An 18,692-nucleotide genomic window follows, 5' to 3' on the forward strand; every position below is an offset into this window, starting at 1 on the left:
TAGTATCTTGCTGCTCTTTGGGTGGCAGCTGGCCTCTTCCCTTACTCTCCTTTCCCCTTTCATTCCCTGTCTTGATTTTCCTGCCTGCCTCCATCCTGCCCTGCCATAGGCCAATGCAGCTTTATTTATCAACCAATCAGAGCAGCACATATCCACAGTGTACAGAAAGACATCCCACTGCAGAGAGATTCTATTAATTACCTAGGCTATAAGGTAGGTTTATAGAAAATTCAACCACAGAAAGTACAAATCAGGAGAGATCAATTACAAATCTTTTAAAAGAGATTTATTTACTATGCATATAGTGTTCGGCCCACACATATCCCTGCAGGCTGAAAGAAGGCACTAGATTTCACTACAGATGGCTGTGAGCCACCATGTGGTTGCTGGGAATTGAATTCAGAACCTCTGGAAAGAATAGCCAGTGTTCTTAACCTCTGAATCTACCTAGCCCCCCCAATTACAAACTCTTAATGATTTTCAGGAATTGCTGAGATATTAACTGACTATGACCTACAATTGGATTACTACTCAAGAACTACGTTATTTACTTCAAACCTTACAAGGTGATAAGGACTTAAATAGTCCAAGAAAATTATCAGCTGAGGCTGAGAGAGAATTGGTTCTGGTAGAAAAGAAATTACAGAATGCACATGTGGATCACTTGGATCCAGAGCTTGATTATGTTCTAGCTATCTTACTTTCTACTCATTCTCCCACAGGAAATTTTTTTTTTAAAGTTTTTCAAGACAGAATATCTCTGTGAAACTGTCTTGGCTGTCCTGAAACTAACTCTGTAGACCAGGCTGGCCTCAAACTCATAGACATTTACCAGACTCTGCCTCCCAAGTGCTGGGATTAAAGGTGTGTGCCAACACTGCCCAGCTCCACAGGAATTCCTATGCAGTGAGAAGATAATATCTCAGAATGGACACATTTTTATCACACAGAGTAAAAATTTAAAGACCTATGTAGAAAAGTGTTTGAACTGATTCTGAAATTCTTCAATGATACTTTGTCAATCAGCAGGAATAGACCCAATAGAAATTGTAGTACCTTTTACTAATGCTGAAATTGCCTCATTATGGGCAGGAAATGAACATTGGCAAAGAGCGTGCAGTAATTTTTTTTTTGGAGAAATTAGCAACAAATACCCCAAAGCAAGAGACTTCAGTTTATAAAAAGAACTAATTGGATTCTCCCTCATATTGTGAAGGAAATACACCAATTTCTGGAGCCCCTACGTTTTATACTGATGCAAATAAATCAGGAAAGGCAGGTTATATCAGGAAAAAAGTAAAGTGGCTCGAAGGCCTCATGATTCAGTTCAAAATCAGAGCTGTATGCCATTCTTATAGTATTGTTATATTTTTTTTCTTAGCTTTCTTTAAGTATTTGTTGATTTCTTCCAATTTTTTGTTTGTCTTTTCTTTGATTTCTTTTATTCTTTTTTTCATTCAATAACTGTATTTATTATATTCATTAATTACATTAATTGTATTGATTTATTACATTTATGATATTATGTCCTGATACTACTGTTCGTTTGTGGGGCTTCTCCATCACACAAAACAGAGATTCTGTACTTAGAAAATCATTGCTCTATATTCCTTTCTTGGCTTAAAAGAGCTTATTGGGAAATGTTATCATTTTTACTATTTTCTACAGAGAAAATGTTTTCCTGTTTCAAATAAACCTGGACTTTTGAATTATAACCTGTTTTTATGTTCAAGCTATATGTGTATGATTTCTCCTGCAGTTGTACATAAAATGTTTTTACATTAAAAAAGGACAAATTTGGGCAGCAGTGGTGGTGCATGCCTTTAATCCCAGCACTCGGGAGGCAGAGGCAGGTGGATCTCTGTGAGTTCAAGGACAGCCTGGGCTACAGAGTGAGTTCCAGGAAAGGCTCCAAAGCTACACAAGAGAAACCCTGTCTCAAAAAAAAAAAAAAAAAAAAACCCTGTCTCAAAAAAAGGACAAATTCCTTGATTTCTTTAAGGGAATTTTTCATTTCCTTTTTAAGGGCCACTATCACATTCATAAAGTTATTTTCTAAAGATTGTTTTTTTGTGCTTCAGCTACATTGGAATGTTCAGGTCTTACTGTTGTAGGATCACTGGGTTCTGGTGGTGCCATATTGCCCTTTCTGTTGTTGAATATATTATTACACTGGCATTTACTCATCTGTTCTTCCAACTGTGCCTGTGCCTATTTGTAGGGGAGGACTAGCCACAGGGATCATGTTTATGTGCATGGGGTTGTGTGGCAGAGTGGGTCTTGAGGGACAGAGTCCAGTGGGTGGCAGGGTGGTGGTGCAGCCTGGAGGCAGGTGTCTCACCTGCTTGCCGGCTGCTGGGGACTGCACCAGAGCAGTGGAGTTCCATCAGAGTTGGGGTTAGGGTCCAGCTGCCTTGTTGGTGCTGATATGGGAATATTATAATATTTTTCTGAATCTCTTAATATGATTACTGACTCTCTATGCAGAAAGAGTTGCTTTACGTATTGAAACTTCTGAACTTATTCCAGATGATTTAGAATAAACTTTGTTTTTTATTTAATTATAATATGTAATCAGAAATAGAAATCATCTCCTGTATATAACATGTATCAGATCCAATAGGAGTCTACCAGGCCATCTAGCACAAGGTAGTGATGAAATTGATCAGCTATTAATAGAAAATATCCTAGAAGCCTCAAAATTTCATAAGAAACACCATGTTAATAGCAAAAGTTTGAAGGAAGATTTTTCTATCAGTTGGCAAGAAGCCAAGGAAATCATTAGGAAATGCCCTACTTGTTCTTTGTATAACCAAACTCCATTATTTGCAGGAAGTAACCCAAAAGATACTCAAAGAAATGAAATCTGGCAAATTGATGTGCTTTGTAGTCAGAAGTTTTCCTGTGTCCCAGCCGGCCAGCAGTCGGGACAAATCTCTCCCACTCGTGTCCCCCAAGTAAACACAGAGGCTTATATTGATTATAACTCCTTGGCCATTAGCTCAGGCTTATTATTGACTAGCTCTTGCACTTAAATTAACCTATAATTCTTATCTATGTTTAGCTACGTGGCTTGGTACCTTTACTCAGTTCTGCCTTGATGTCTTGCTCCCTCTGTGTCTGTCTGGTGACTCCTGACTCTGCCCTTCCTCTTCCTGTCTCTCTCCTGGATTTCCTACCTGGCTATAACCTGACTTACCATAGGCCAGAGCAGCTTCTTTATTAACCAATCATAGCAACATATATTCACAGCATACAGAAAGACATCCCACAGCACTTCTCCTTTTCTGTCTAATCAAAAAGGAAGGTTTAACTTTAACATAATAAAGTTACATATAATAGAGCAGTTATCAAGCAGGAATTACAATTACAATATTTAATCCATTTGTATTTGGCAAAATTAAAGAAAATATTCTATCCTATATTTATGAGTCTAAAGTTTCATATCTAATTTATCTTTTATCATAACTAAGGAAAATTATAACTATCTAGTCTTCAACTACATCAAAGACCTTAGAAGGATATAATATTACCTAAGTAAACAGGAAATGCATTGTAAGCAACTTCCAAAATTACAGAATTGATGGAGACAACTGTCTGCCTGGACAGTCATCCAAAGTTCCTCTGCAACATTGGGGCATCCATCTTCAGCCAATAAACCTGGAGTTTCTAGTCACTTCTCCCTGTGTCCTGTAGAATATTTGGCAGTCTCCTCTGTGAAGCAGGAGCCTGAAGAACCATTTTGCCCCACAAAGTTCAGTGGTCCTATGGGCCCTGCGTGACCAGTTTATATAACATATTTCAACATGGCGGGGTACATAGGAGAGTCAAGCTTACCCCACCAACTTTGGAGTTCATGCTGCCATCAGGGTAGCGTGCAGCAGGCCCATAAACCATTTTTGTCTGTATGAGTAAAGGCTAAATCCATCATGCATGCAGTGTGCTGCACAGCTTGGAGACAGCTGTGTGCACCGCAGCAGGAATCTGCCATGCTGCACTCAAGCCCACATACTGTGAACCACCATACTGTAGCTCAAATTCACATGCCACAGCCCTTCTGTACCTTGGCATCTATATATCTCAGCCCAGATGAGACATGAAGTGCAAAGTTGTTCTTAGCTCAATTTAGAGTTTCTTTCAAAGTTCCCTCAAGTTTTAGATGGAAAGTCGAGCCAACACATTGGGCAGCCAAATGTAGTCAGAATGTTTCTCTGGTCCCACCAGGCCCCTGCAGTCCCATTGCCTGCTTATAAAAAAAAATCACTCAGAAACTTATATTAATTATAACTGCTTGGCCATTAGCTCAGGCTTATTATTGACTAGCTCTTGCACTTAAATTAACCCATAATTCTTATCTATGTTTAGCCACGTGGCTTGGTACCTTTACTCAGTTCTGCCTTGATGTCTTGCTCCCTCTGTGTCTGTCTGGTGACTCCTGACTCTGCCCTTCCTCTTCCTGTCTCTCTCCTGGATTTCCTACCTGGCTATAACCTGACTTACCATAGGCCAGAGCAGCTTCTTTATTAACCAATCATAGCAACATATATTCACAGCATACAGAAAGACATCCCACAGCAGTGCTTCATTTTGCAGAATTTGGAAAATTAAACTATGTGCACCATACCATAGATGCATATTCAGGATTTCAATGGGCAACTGCTTTAAGTTCTGAAAAGGCCAAGCAGTTATAGAAGGACCTAATCATACTTTAAAAGATATGCTTAATAAACAGAAAGGGGTAATAGAGACCCACAGAGATAGATTACACAAGTCTGGCATTGTGGCATACATTTTTAATCCAAGCATTCAGGAGGCAGAGGTAGATGGATCTCTGTGAGTTTGAGACCAGCCTGGTCTACAGAGCAGGACAGTTATGGCTACACAGAGAAACCTTGTCTGGAAAAACAAAACAGAGAGAGAGAGAGAGAGAGAGAGAGAGAGAGAGAGAGAGAGAGAGAGAAGACAGATTACACAGTGCCTTATTAACTTTAAAGGGAACAACAAGCCGGGCAGTGGTGGCACACACCTTTAATCTCAGCACTCAGGAGACAGAGGCAGGCAGATCTCTGTGAGTTCGAGGCCAGCTTGATCTACAGAGCAAGTTCCAGGAAAGGCACAAAGCTACACAGAGAAACCCTGTCTCAAAAAACAAAAAAACAAACCAACACCCAAAAACATAAAAACAAAACCAAACAAAAGGTACAACAGCCGCAGAGAGACATTGGATGGTAGAAAAAAACTGCTGAATTAAATCAGCCTGTGTATTTTTCATTTTAAAGATGTGCTGACCTTAGAATGGAAACCAAGATGTGTGTTGCATTGGGGAAGAGGTTTTGCTTTTATTTCCACAGGAGAAGAAAAGCTGTGGAAACCATCAAGATTCATAAAGATTAGATTTGAACAGGAGAGTTCTCCTGAACTTCTAAAGAATAACAAATGTCTTTCATTGGTCAGGTATCACTGCCTGGAGGGTCAGCCTCCAGGCAGCACAGGGTATGCAAAAAAAAAATCCATGAATGCAGTGAAGGCCAGACTTTTCTATTTGAGGGGGATAAGAAAGAAACATACACTTTCTGATGTTAACTTTCTCTTTACTTCATCTGGAAAAATCTCTGAAAACATCTTTCTCCACACAATCACATCTCTTTACACAGTGATATCTCTTTACACAGATCTTTTTTTCCACACAGCTACACATTTATCTTCTATGTGTCTCTTTCCTACATAGCTACACATCTTTACACATCTCCCTCTATACAGCTCTTTCTACACAGCAGCTCTCTCCCACACAGCTACACATCTCTCTTCTACACATCTGTCTTACATTTCTCTCCACACAGCTCTCTCTACACAGCCACACACCTCTATACACTCTGCTACATCTCCTTACACAGCTACAACTCCTTCTTCTACACACAGCTCTCTTCTACACACACTTCTCTCTGTTCTGCTACATTTCTTCACACACCTACAGAACAATCTCTGGACAATATATGAATTACATTTTCAGCATTACTTCAGTAAACAATAAGAAACTGAGCCATGATAAATCACAGTTTCTCTCAGGCTAGGGATGTCACACTGACTGTAACCATGGCAATGCTTGGCTGTCAGCCAGGTTTCTTGATGTGCAGTCTGTAAAGTAAAGTAAGGAGGCATATAGGTACCTAGTGCCTAACGTTTCCTGACTGAGTGACATTGAAATTCAGGACCTAAACAATGGACAGTTGACTGAAGCTTGAGCTTTGTATTATAAAAGTGAGGTTAGGATTACATGCAGGGGAGTCAATTGCTGAGAGAAGTATGTCTACTAAAGTTGCTTCATGCCTGACCTTGGTTGCACAAATAGACACCTGGGAACTTGTCCTTGTGTATTCATTTGCAGGGGCAACTAGTCTGCTTTGAATTTGTCTTGAGGTCTAAAATCAGCTAAAAAGAAGTCTTTGTTATTGGCAATATTGTAATTTTCCTATGTCAGTCTGAGCAATGAAAAATATCCTAGTACTCTTTCTATTCATCAAAATTGTACAGTTTAAGGAGAAATCATCTTTCTGGCCATATATATATATATATGTCCCCAAATTACAAACCACAACACCATTTGGCTGTGGAAAGAACCCCTCAGTTGTTCGTTTTATGGAGGAATTGTGGCAGCACATGAGAACATTGCAGACAGAAGCGACCAATTTTCAGAGTCTGTGGTCCCGTAAGCCTCGTTTGATGTGGTTCCTCCTTCAGAGAACTATTCGTCTGGTGGGTTGACATCTGAATTACCAGTTACCATCTGCTGAATACTCTTGGGACTTCTGGTAAAGCCTGTTATCAGCAGCTCTCAGCAGTCAGGTATAAAAAAATAAAAATTAAAAGTAATAATATTTTCAAATGCTAATTTACCAAAGGCACAATTTATTTACTGGCATGAAATGAAAAATGGGTTTTCTTAAACCACATATCTTAAGTCTATGTTAGAATGTTAGACTGTAGATTGTCATATGGTCTACTCTATCTTGGACATCAGCTTTTGAGCTTTTTTTTCCCTTTTTTAAAAAAGATTTATTTATTTGTTTATTTATTTATTTATTTATTTATTTATTTATTTATTTATTATGTATACAGTATTCTGCCTGCATGTGTCCCTGCAGGCCAGAAGAGGGCACCAGATCTCATTACAAGTGGTTGTGAGCCACCATGTGGTTGCTGGGAATTGTACTCAGGAGCACTGGAAGAGCAGTTGGTGCTCTTAATCACAGAGCCATCTCTCCAGCCCGAGCTTTTTTCTTAAATAAAAAGAATATTTTTGTTGTTTTGGTGTTAAAAATCCAGTTAAGAGATTTAAAATGTTCTAAGTAAATTCAAAGGGTTACTACAGTTCAAGTTGTTTTTCTAAGTATCTAAGAGTTGAAGTGATTTGGAGCTAAGCTAAAATATTTGAGCAGGGTAGTGGTAGCCCATGACCTTAATCACAGTAAAGACAGGGGGATCTCTATAATTAGTTGTTTTCTAATTTCTGGAGTTACAGTGAACAAGGGGATGGTGGCACATGCCTTTAATTCTTCCACGCAGAGACAAAATTCAGATACAGCTCCTAATTGGTATGTTTGTACACTAGAAAAATCACATATACCGTACTTATAGATTACTATAGAAAGCTTCTACAGCATGTCTAAAAACACAGGCTAAAATTTGAAAAGAATTTCCTTTATGATCTAAATATAAATATACTTTATGCTTGAATTTATATATAGAAAGAGAAAAGGGAATATAGGTGTATTTATCCAACATACCAAGGTATATTTACGTCAAAATTTCAAAAAAAAAATTAGATTAGAAGATAATACTTTTTCTGGTCCTCAAACAACATTTTGCCTTAACAAAGATATAACCTGCCAAAAAAGGAACTCCCCAAAGTTAGGGTTGAGGCAGGGTTTGTTTGTTTGTTTGTTTGTTTGTTTGTTTGCTTGCTTTTGTCTTTCCAGGAGAATAAAAGCATCAGGAGGAAGGGACTGGACCTGCCTCAACTGAATCTACCAGGCTGAGCTGACTCCCCAGGGTAGATCCTGCCTTGGTGGAGGTGGGAATGGGGGGTGGATTGGGGAGGAAGGCTGGGGAGTGGGAGGAGGGAGGACAGGGGAACCAGTGGCTGATATGTAAAATTATATTAATTATAAAGTAAAAATATTTATTAAAAAAAGAAATTCAGAGACCACTGGAGAATTAAGACATCTGAAGAAGGATGGATCATCAAGAGAAAATGTTCCCCAAAAAAGAGCAAATTGGCCTATTGTATCACCAACCTCCAACAGGGTAGAATCTCATAAACCTTTCCAAATGCTTGTTTCTGCTGCTCTCTACAGACATAAGTGGCAAATGGTCTTTTTGTAGTCCCATTTCAATTAAAAATTAAAGCTGGCTTTGGAGTTGGAGCATGGCTCTCTCCTTCTCTGAACCCCAAGCATTCTTGTTAAAGGAAAATCCAAAATTTCTTTCTCATGTCAGAAGAGCTTCCTGATATGGGACAGAAGAAAACCAAAATTAAGGGACTATCCTATTGCCATTAATCTCATAATCCTTTGGTTTTATTTTGACTTTTAAAACTTTTCTTAAGGTATAAATATTATCTCAAAATCTATAAGATTATTATATACATATAAACTTTCTGTTGTGATATTAGTGGTCACATAGAGTACTAACTAATTCTAGAAATATGCTGCATCTAGCTTCCTTTACATGTTTTTGAGTTTGAGTCTGAAGCAGGCAAATAGGAATTAAGTTTGTGAACCCCAGATGTTCTTAATAGATTGTAGTCCTCTAACCTTTCAGGGATCTGCTGAATACGGCATTTGAAATGTTTAAGTTTTCTGCAGTGAACCATGACCATTCCTAGCAGTGACCTTTGAGATCTCCAAGAAGATGTTGGGGCCCTACAATGACAGATCCACCTAGATTGTGGTAATGTCACTAAGCTGACAAAAACCACTCAAAGATCAGCTTTGGACTACAAAGTGCTCAGAACTACTTGAAAGTGGCTAGCTAAGATGGTGGCTAGCTAAGAAAGTGGCTAGCTAAGCCTCTTAGACTACTCCAGGATTTCAGATAAGCCCTGCACTTTCCCATCACACAGAGACTGGACAACAAATGATAGAGCTAGCTCTCCCAGAACTTGACCATTCTCCCAATTTTCTCAGGATCTCCTAAAGATGCCATCATTCCCAGACAACAGGAAGCAATTTTAAGAACATGACACCCACATTCCTGAGAGGTGGAGTGGTGGGTTTTGGTCATTTGGTGGGTTATGGATGCTTGTTGTTTAGGGGATGTAACCAGAGGCTTTTCTGTGTCACACACGGTCCTGCAGCTGCTTATAAAATAATCACTCCAAGGCTTAATATTAATTATAATTGTTTGGCCAATGGTTCAGGCTTATTATTAGCTACCTCTTACAACTTAAATTAACCCATTTTTTTTTTTATCTATGTGTTGCCACGTGGCTGTGGTATTACCGGTCTGTTGGCATCTTGTTCCTTGGGAAATCGGGTGGCATCTGCACCTGACTCCATCTTTCTTCTCACTGAATCTCTGTTTGGATTTCCTGCCTGGCTCTTATCCTGCCTCGTCATAGGCCAAAGCAGTTTTATTTATTAACCAATGGAAGCAACACATATTCATAGTGTATAGGAAAACATCCCACAGCAAGGGGAGTTGATTGTAAGTTGTTATTTATTGGTCAAGGTCAGGAAACTAAATAAAAGAAGTTAGATTAAGGGATTTTTTCCTTTTTTCCTTTCTTCCTTTCTTTTTATATCCTCTATCCTTCTTTCTCTCCTATCTAGAGTTGGAGGGAAAAGGGGGATAAGGGATGAAAAGAAGAAAAGAAAGGAGTCGGATATAGGAATGATGGGATAAAAGAATAGATTATTGAATTTATTTTTAAACTAAAAAGCAACTGCTAGTCTCAAATAGTTTACATTAGTATGAATTTTTTGTATATTGATACAAACTTAAGGTTATTTTTGTTACAACATACTGTATATAAGTTTCTAGTTTTGTTTAAGGTATTGTACCTATTCTACTCACTTAAAAATGTATGTTATTCTAGTCCTTGAAAGGTACTATTACAAACTGTTTAGGATAATTAAGAAACACAGGTTAGTAATTAGTCACCTATCACAATCAAACTTGTAGTCATGTTAGGTTTGCTTTCAAGGTTAAACAGAGATAAATTTTAGATAAACAGATGGTCTTCAAACACTTCAGAGACCTACAGAATATGGCATTTAAGATGTTTTAATAACATAAGACTTTTTATGACAGTGAGATACATTTGCTCCTGGCAGTACCAATCTACTTCAAAGATGATGAGCATCAAAGAACCTCCACATGGAGTTTATTTCAAATGTGGCAAAGCTAGTCACTGAGCAAGAAACTGCCTCTTCCTCAAATGCTGACAGTGTGCTGTCCAATTTGTACAAGCAAGACACAACAAACTTTGCCAAGACAGATAGGACAGTCCTTCAAAGTTCCTGCTTCACAGACAAATCTGTCCGATATTCCAGGCCTGTAGGCTGAAGATGGATGCCCCAGTGTTGCAGAGGAAGCTTGGATGACTTTCCAGGCAGCCAGATGTCTCTGTCATTTCTATACTTTTTGGAATTGCTTGCTCTGTACTTTCTGTTTACTCGGGTAATATTTTATCCTTCTTTGGTCTCTGATGGGGTTGAAGACTAGATAGTTATAGTTACAGTTTTCCTTGTGACCAAAATAAAAAAAGGAAACTCACAAAAGAGATGTAAAATTTATAAAGGTTGAGAAACATAAAAGCTTAAGTTGTTTATCTAAGAAAATGTTTTAATATCTAAAAAGTTATTTTTAGGTTGGCAATACAAGTTATGATATAAAGTGATTTAGGCAGCCGGGCGGTGGTGGCACACGCCTTTAATCCCAGCACTCGGGAGGCAGAGCCAGGCGGATCTCTGTGAGTCCGAGGCCAGCCTGGGCTACCAAGTGAGTCCCAGGAAAGGCGCAAAGCTACACAGAGAAACCCTGTCTCGAAAAACAAAAAACAAAACAAAACAAAACAAAAAAAAAGTGATTTAGGTACAAAACTTTGGACTCACCAAGATAGGATAGATAGTAGAGTAGTTTTTCCAAAGTTGCCAAATACAAATGTACTGGACACTGTGAATGTAATTCTTACTTGATAATTGTTCTTGTTTTATATAGTTTTACTGTGTTAGAGTTAAAACCTTTCCTTTTTATTTAGACAAAAAGGGGGAAATGTTGTGGGATATTTGATCACACTGTGAACCCTGAGGTTATGTTAATTAAATAAAATCAACCTTGGGTCAAGAGGCAGAGCCAGCAACTAGTTGACAGGAAGTAGCCATAGAGAGTATGAGGGAGTTGGGAAAATGGATAGAGAAATGCACAGATAGTAGTAAGAAGGGACTTGAGTTTGACAGGCCTTTTGATTTGGGACAGTGGAACAGAAGCTCTCTTTTTTGGGATATCAGCTAAGGAGGAAGGTTAGCTGGTTGCTCCTCAGCCCCTCTGAGCTAGCAGGTTTTACTCCAGCATCTGACTACTGAGTCTTTATTGGTAAAATTGTAAGATCGAGATTTAGTTTAAAAGAAATGGTGTTGTGCTGAAATATACCTAAAATAAACCACTCAGGGTCAGACTCCAGAAGTTTTAAACTAATGCCAGATACCTAGTCATGATGAACAGAACAGCCTTCTCATCTCCCTTGGATCATTACTCTGCTGGCTATGGTGGTTGCAGAGACACCCTCAGTCTATCTTCCAGCGTATGAGGAGGTGGGGAAGACAAGACAAAAATAGGCAAAAGCAATACAGTGAGGTGAGATTGACCTAGAGGAGAGCAGAAGACAGGGGATAATCACCATTGCAAATCCCAAAAGGTGAGGGGTTGGTATATCCCTTTCCAGAAACTGAGAGTTCAGTGGGGCTGAATCATAGAGTTCAAGAAGTATTCAATGGCTCAGAGTATTAAGACACTTGCCACCAAATATGATGACCTGAGTCCAATAACAAGGATCTATATGAAAAGGGAGAACCAGGCTGAGCGGTGGTGGCACATGCCTTTAACTCCAGTACTTGGGAGGCAGAGCCAGGTGGATCTCTGTGAGTTCGAGGCCAGCCTGGTCTCCAGAGATCCAGGACAGGCACCAAAACTACACAGAGAAACCCTGTCTCGAGAAAAAAAAAAAGAAAAAGAGAGAACCAATTCCCTCAAGTTGTCTTGTGACCTCCACATTTGTACCATGGCACATGTATACTTGTATACACACGCACACACACTGCAGAATATTTGATTGTACTGTGACACCTTGAAACTGTGTTAATAAAGTTAACCTTGAATTGGGGGCGGAGCCAGTGACTAGCTGATCAGAATCAGCCGTAGAGATGCCAGAGATATGGACAGAGAAGACACACATGAAGGAGTGGGGAGGGACTTAGAGATCTCCAGGTCTCTCCGATCTGGGAAGTGTGGAGAGAAGGTAAACTGGTCACTCCTTTGCCGCTTCTTTGATCTCTCAGCTTTTTACCCTGATGTCTGACTCCTGAGTCTTTATTGGTAATAAAACACCTTAGACAAACACATCACACACACTCAGAGTAAATAAATGTAATTTATTTGTAAGTATAAAAAGTATCCAGAAAGTACACTGTGTATTTATATATTTTTTGTTTTGTTTTGTCTTGTTTTGGTTTTGGTTTTTTGAGACATAGTTTCTCTGTTGCCCTGGGTGTCCTGGAACTCACTCTGTAGACCAGGCTGGCTTGAACTCACAGAGATCCACCTGCCTCTGCTTCCCAAGTGCTGGGATTAAAGGCGTGGGGCACCACCACCTGTTCCTATGTATGTTTTTCTGTATCTTGGGGCTGGAGAGACAGCTCAGTAGTTTTAAGACTGTTTCAGAAGTCCTGGGTTCAGTTCCCAGCACCCACATGTTATGGATGGCTCACAACCATCCATAGCTCTAGTTCTGGGGAATTCAATGCTGTCTTCTGAGTTCCGTGGGCATCAAGCATGATTGTCATGCACATGTGTACATGCAAGCAGAATACTCATACATACAAAATAAATGAATAAATCTTAAAATTTAAAACATATGGATCCTGGGGCAGTGGTGGTGAATGCCTTTAATTCCAGCACTCAGGAGGCAGAGGCAGGCAGGTCTCTGTGATTTGGAAGGCTGGTCTATAGAATGAGTTCCTGGTCAGCCAGGACTATACAAAAAAACAAAAATCAAAACCCAAACAAACAAACAAACAAAACCATAAAGGGGGCTGGAGAGATGGGTCAGTGGTTAAGAGCACTGGCTGCTCTTCTAGAAGACACAGGCTCGACTCCCAACACCCACATAGCAGTTCACAACTCTCTCTTTATTCCAGTTCCAGGGGATCCAGACATACATGCAGGCAAAATACCCATACACATAATAAAATAAAAATAATTAAAAATATATGGATCTTGGCTAGGTGGTGGTGGCATATGCCTTTAATCCCAGCATTAGGGAGGCAGAGGCAGGTAGATCCCTGTGAGTTCCAGGCCAGCCTGGTCTACAGAGCGAGATCCAGGACAGCCAACCTACACAGAGAAACACTTACCTTGAAAAACAAAACAAACAAAACATAAAAGAATATTCCTTCAGCTTTATGAGGTTCTCTCATTAGCAAAACAAAGAAACAAACAACATTAACTCATAGTTTTTTATTTTTATACAGTAGGTTTTGTTGTGTGTATACTCATATGTGGGTACACATGCATATACGGGTGTATCTGTGTGTGGAGGTCAGAGAATACCCTTCCTCAGGTGATACTTATCCTATTTTTATTTAAAAAAAAAAAAAAACAGCCGGGCGGTGGTGGCGCACGCCTTTAATCCCAGCACTCGGGAGGCAGAGGCAGGCGGATCTCTGTGAGTTCGAGGCCAGCCTGGTCTCCAAAGCGAGTTCCAGGAAAGGCGCAAAGCTACACAGAGAAACCCTGTCTCGAAACCCCCCCCCCAAAAAAAAACAACAACAACAACAACAAAAAAAAACTTAATTTTTTTTCTAGACAAGGTTTCTCCGTGTAACCTTGACTGTCCTGGAACTTGCTCCATAGACCAGGCTGGCCTCAAACTCACAGAGATCCACCTGCCTCTGCCTCTCCAGTGCTGGGATTAAAGGTCTGTGCCACCACCACCTCGCTTTAAAAAAAAAAAAAAAAAAGAGCCGGGCGGTGGTGGCGCACGCCTTTAATCCCAGCACTCGGGAGGCAGAGGCAGGCAGATCTCTGTGAGTTCGAGGCCAGCCTGGGCTACCAAGTGAGTTCCAGGAAAGGCGCAAAGCTACACAGAGAAACCCTGTTTCGAAAAACAAAACAAAACAAAACAACAAAACAAAACAAAACAACAAAACAAAACAAAACAACAAAACAAAACAAAACAACAAAACAAAACAAAACAAAACAAAACAAAACAAAACAACAAAACACAACACAACACAACACAACACAACACAAAACAAAACACCTTTTTAACCTTTGGTTTTAAATATATAGACAGTCATCCTATATGCATGTGTAATTATCACATGCATGCAGTGCCCAGAGGCCAGAGAGGGAATTGCATCCCTTATGACTGGAGGTACAACAGTTGTGAGCTGCTATGTGGGTTCTGGGAAGAGCAACCAGTGCTCTTAACTGCTGAGCTATCACTCCAGCCTTGGTTTCGTTGTTTTCATTTTGAGGCAGGGTTTCTCACTGGCCTGATACTTGTTTAGTAGTCTAGACCAGCCTCCCCAGTGGTGGACTAAAGTGCACCCCTGTTTGTTCTGAGACAAGGTCTCTCTAATGCAGTCCAGGCTGGCATCAGAATCATAGCTATCTGCCTCCTAGAGTGCTGGCGTTAAAGGTGTGCCCCACCACACCTGGTTCTGGCTCTGTAAAATACAGGTTCTGGGAATCAAACCCATGTTCTGATGTTTGCCAGGCAAGCACTTACTGAGCCATCCCCAGCTCAGCTGCCAGGTTTTGTTTTTTTGTACACAGTGTTCTGCCTGCATGTATGCCTGCTGGCCAGAAGAGGGCACCAGATCTCATTGCGGATGGTTGTGAGCCACCATGTGGTTGCTGGGAATTGAACTCAGTCCTCTGGAAGAGCAGCCAGTCCCCTTGACTACTGAGCCATCTCTCCAGCCCCCTTTTGTTTTTGAGACAGTCTTGTATAGCCTCTGATGGCCTTTGAAATTGTCAGTGAAGACGACCTTTGAACTCCTGATCCTTCTGCCTCCAAGTGCAGGGGTCTCAGCAATGTTCCACAAGAGGTTCTTGATAGTAGTTCTATGTGAAAGAAGGCTTTATTCCAAATTATTCCATGGTAGGATCCTGACTTAACTACCCCCATCTACCAAGTCTTTTCATTTTTAACATTCACTATTCATTTATGTGTGTGCATGTCTGTGTGTATGGGTATGGTGATATTTTATTTGTATTAAAATGTTATTTGTATGTTAATAAATAAAGTTGCCCGGGGTCAGAGCTATTAGCAAGCCATAGGAAAGCAGGGCAGTGGTGACGTACGCTTGTAATCCCAGTACTTGGTAGGCAGAGCTAGGTAAGTCTCTGTGTGTTCAGGGATACAGCCAGTATTGAATACACATGCCTTTAATCTCAATACCAACCACAGAAAACCTGGAGGTCTATACAGACAGGCCGTGATGAGGCGGTCATGTGGTTGGGTTTACAACCAATGAGAAGGCAGAACAGAAACTCTATATAAAGACTTTAACACAGGAAGTAGCTCTGGTTTAGAGAGGTAGGACCACTGCAGGAGGAAGGGTAAAGTTTTAGCTCTTAGCTCTGACCGCTTGGCTTTCTTCTTTGCATTGGTTCTGTGTTTCTTATTTAATAAGATGGTTGGTTACATCTACATATGGGCATGCATGTGGTCAACTTTTGGGAGTCAGCAGCAATTGGCTTTATTGGCTGAGCCAACTTATGGTCCCCGTTCCATCAGCCTTGCCAGTGATGGCTGTTCTTGGTTGTCAACTTAACTACATCTGGAATTAACTAAAGCCCCAATATGGAGTTACGCACCTGTGAGGCATTTTTGCTTAATTTGAAGTGGGAAGATCTATTTCTAATCCAGATCTTCGAGACAGGACAACACACTTTTAATCCAGATTTTTTGAGCTGGGAAAAGCCACCTCTAATCTAGGGCTAAGCCTTCTGCTAGAAGCCTATGTGGGACCAAGAAAGAAGAAAACTTTTTTTTTTTTTTTTTTTTTTTTTTTTTTTTTTTTTTGCCTGCTTGCTCTCCCTAGCTAGTCCATTCTTTCACTGGCCTACTTCTTTGGGATTCGGCACATACTGAAAACCAGCTGAAACACCCAGCCTTGTGGACTGAATAACTATTGGATTCTTGGACCTTCCATTCATAGGTAGCCACTGACTTACAGCTAGACCACAGCTGCAAATCATTCTAAATAAATCCTCTTTCTTTATATATAGATTCGTTCTACAAGTTCTTAGAGAACCCTAATACATTGCCCTCCTAACCAATTTAAGGATTTTGAGTGGGGTGGGAGAATGGTGACAAGCCTGCTTTTCTCTCCTTGGAATTCCTTCTGCTCCCAACACACTGCTTCTATGAGGTCACCCTTCTAGTCCCACTTATTTTTAGGCCCTTTCCCTGGAGCTAGGGCTTTAGGACAATAAAGTTCAATCTATGCTCCGGCTTCTGCCTTTGGGATTTCTATTTTTCCTTCCTGGGGACTCTGCTTTCTTCAGTTTCTCTGCTCCATTCCACTGTGTTCCATGGGCCACCTCTGTTCCCTTGTCCCCCACACCACAGGCTTATGGTGGCCTCATTATCCGGCTGGAAATGTTTTTCACTACTGACAGTTGTTTGAAGTCTCAGTGACTATTGTTAGTTTTCACAGTATTTGATTCTAACTTTATTATTCTTTGACAATTTCATATACATATACCATGCATTTCAGCCATTTTGCTCCATGTTATTACTCTTTGATTCCCCTCCCACTACAGGTCAATGTTTGTTCTGTGCTGGTCTATGGACTATCGGAGGATGAGATTCACAACCAGGCTACCACTGTTATTCTCTACCCCCAGGGTCTCAAAATGCTTTCCATTCTTTATAGAATATTTTTAAACTTCCCTTTTTAAAAAAAATATAATTTTTTTAATGTGCATTGGCATTTTGCCTGCATGTATGGCTGTGTGAGGGTGTCAGAAGCCCTGGAACTGGAGTTACAGGTGTGAGCAGCCATGTGGTTGCTGGGAATTGAACTCAGGTCCTCTGGAAGAGCAGCTAGTGCTCTTAACCCCTGAGCCATCTCTCCTTTCTTTTTAAAAAATATAATTAATTAGCTGCAGAGATGGCTTAGTGGTTATGAGCACTGGCTGCTTTTAGGAGGGCCCAGGTTCGATTCTCAGCACTCACATGGCAGCTCACATCTGTTTTCCAGACGCAGATCTGATGTCCTCTTCTGGTATCAAAGGTAGTGCACATACATACATGCAGGCAAAATACCCACATACATAAAATAAAAATTAACAAAATTTTAGAGAGGGTGTTGGAGAGATGGCTTAGCAGTTAAGAGCATTGGCTGCTCTTCCAGATGAGCCGGGTTCACTTCCCAGCACCCACATGGCAGCTCACAACTATCTGTAACTCCTGTTCCAGGGGATCTGATGCCCTCATACAGACATACAGCAAACACTAATGTACACAAAATAAAAATATTTTTAAAAACTTAAGAGATTTACATTAGCTATTGATTTATTTGTGTGTGTGTGTGTGTGTGAGAGAGGGGGGTGGGGAGAGAGAGAGAGAGAGAGAGAGAGAGAGAGAGAGAGAGAGAGAGAGAGAGCGCACATAGTAGTCAGAATACCTGCAGGAATTGATTCTTTTCCTTGGATCCTAGGACTGAACTCAGGTTGTCAGGCTTGGTGGTAGGCTCTTATACCTGCTGAGCCATCTTGCTGGTACCCAATGATTCTCTTTTTCTTAATACAGATACATTTCAGGACTGAGTCATGATGGAAACTATTGAAAATTTCCAAGAGCAAGGATATGGCTAGTGGTTATGAAAGACAGTTGAAGTGTAATTGAATGTTATGAATAGGGATTATCAAAAGAAACACATTGTAATGTTAGTGGTTTTACAGGGCATCCAGTTGAAGGACAAAATTATTACTGGGTTCTGGAGACATGGCTCAGCAGTAAGAACTCTTGTTTCCCTTGCAGAGGATCTGAGTCTACTTCCCATGTCAGGTGGCTCACAACTGCCTGAATTCCAGCTCCAGATCTAACACCCTCTTGTGGCCTCTGTGCATACTGCACTCACACAGCATATATATACATACACAGACACAATCAAGCACATAATGCCAAAGAAAGAACTACTGTCAAGTGTTGCTTCATGTCTCCTTGCTCAGCAATGTCAACTGAGAAAGCACTAAAAAATAAAGAGTTCACAAAACTTTCTCTATAAAGGGATCATCATAAACATCAGGCATGGAGGTGCACACCAGCATCTGGGAAGTGAAAACAGAGAAATCAAGAGTTCAAGGCAACCTGGGCTCCATTGCACCTTGTCTTAAGACAACTACATCCCCACCCCCAAAGAAACAAAAGGGCTGGAAAGCACTCAGAGTTGAGG

Source organism: Peromyscus eremicus, chromosome 8a (genome assembly GCF_949786415.1).
Source record: "Peromyscus eremicus chromosome 8a, PerEre_H2_v1, whole genome shotgun sequence".
Classification (NCBI taxonomy): Eukaryota; Metazoa; Chordata; class Mammalia; order Rodentia; family Cricetidae; genus Peromyscus; species Peromyscus eremicus.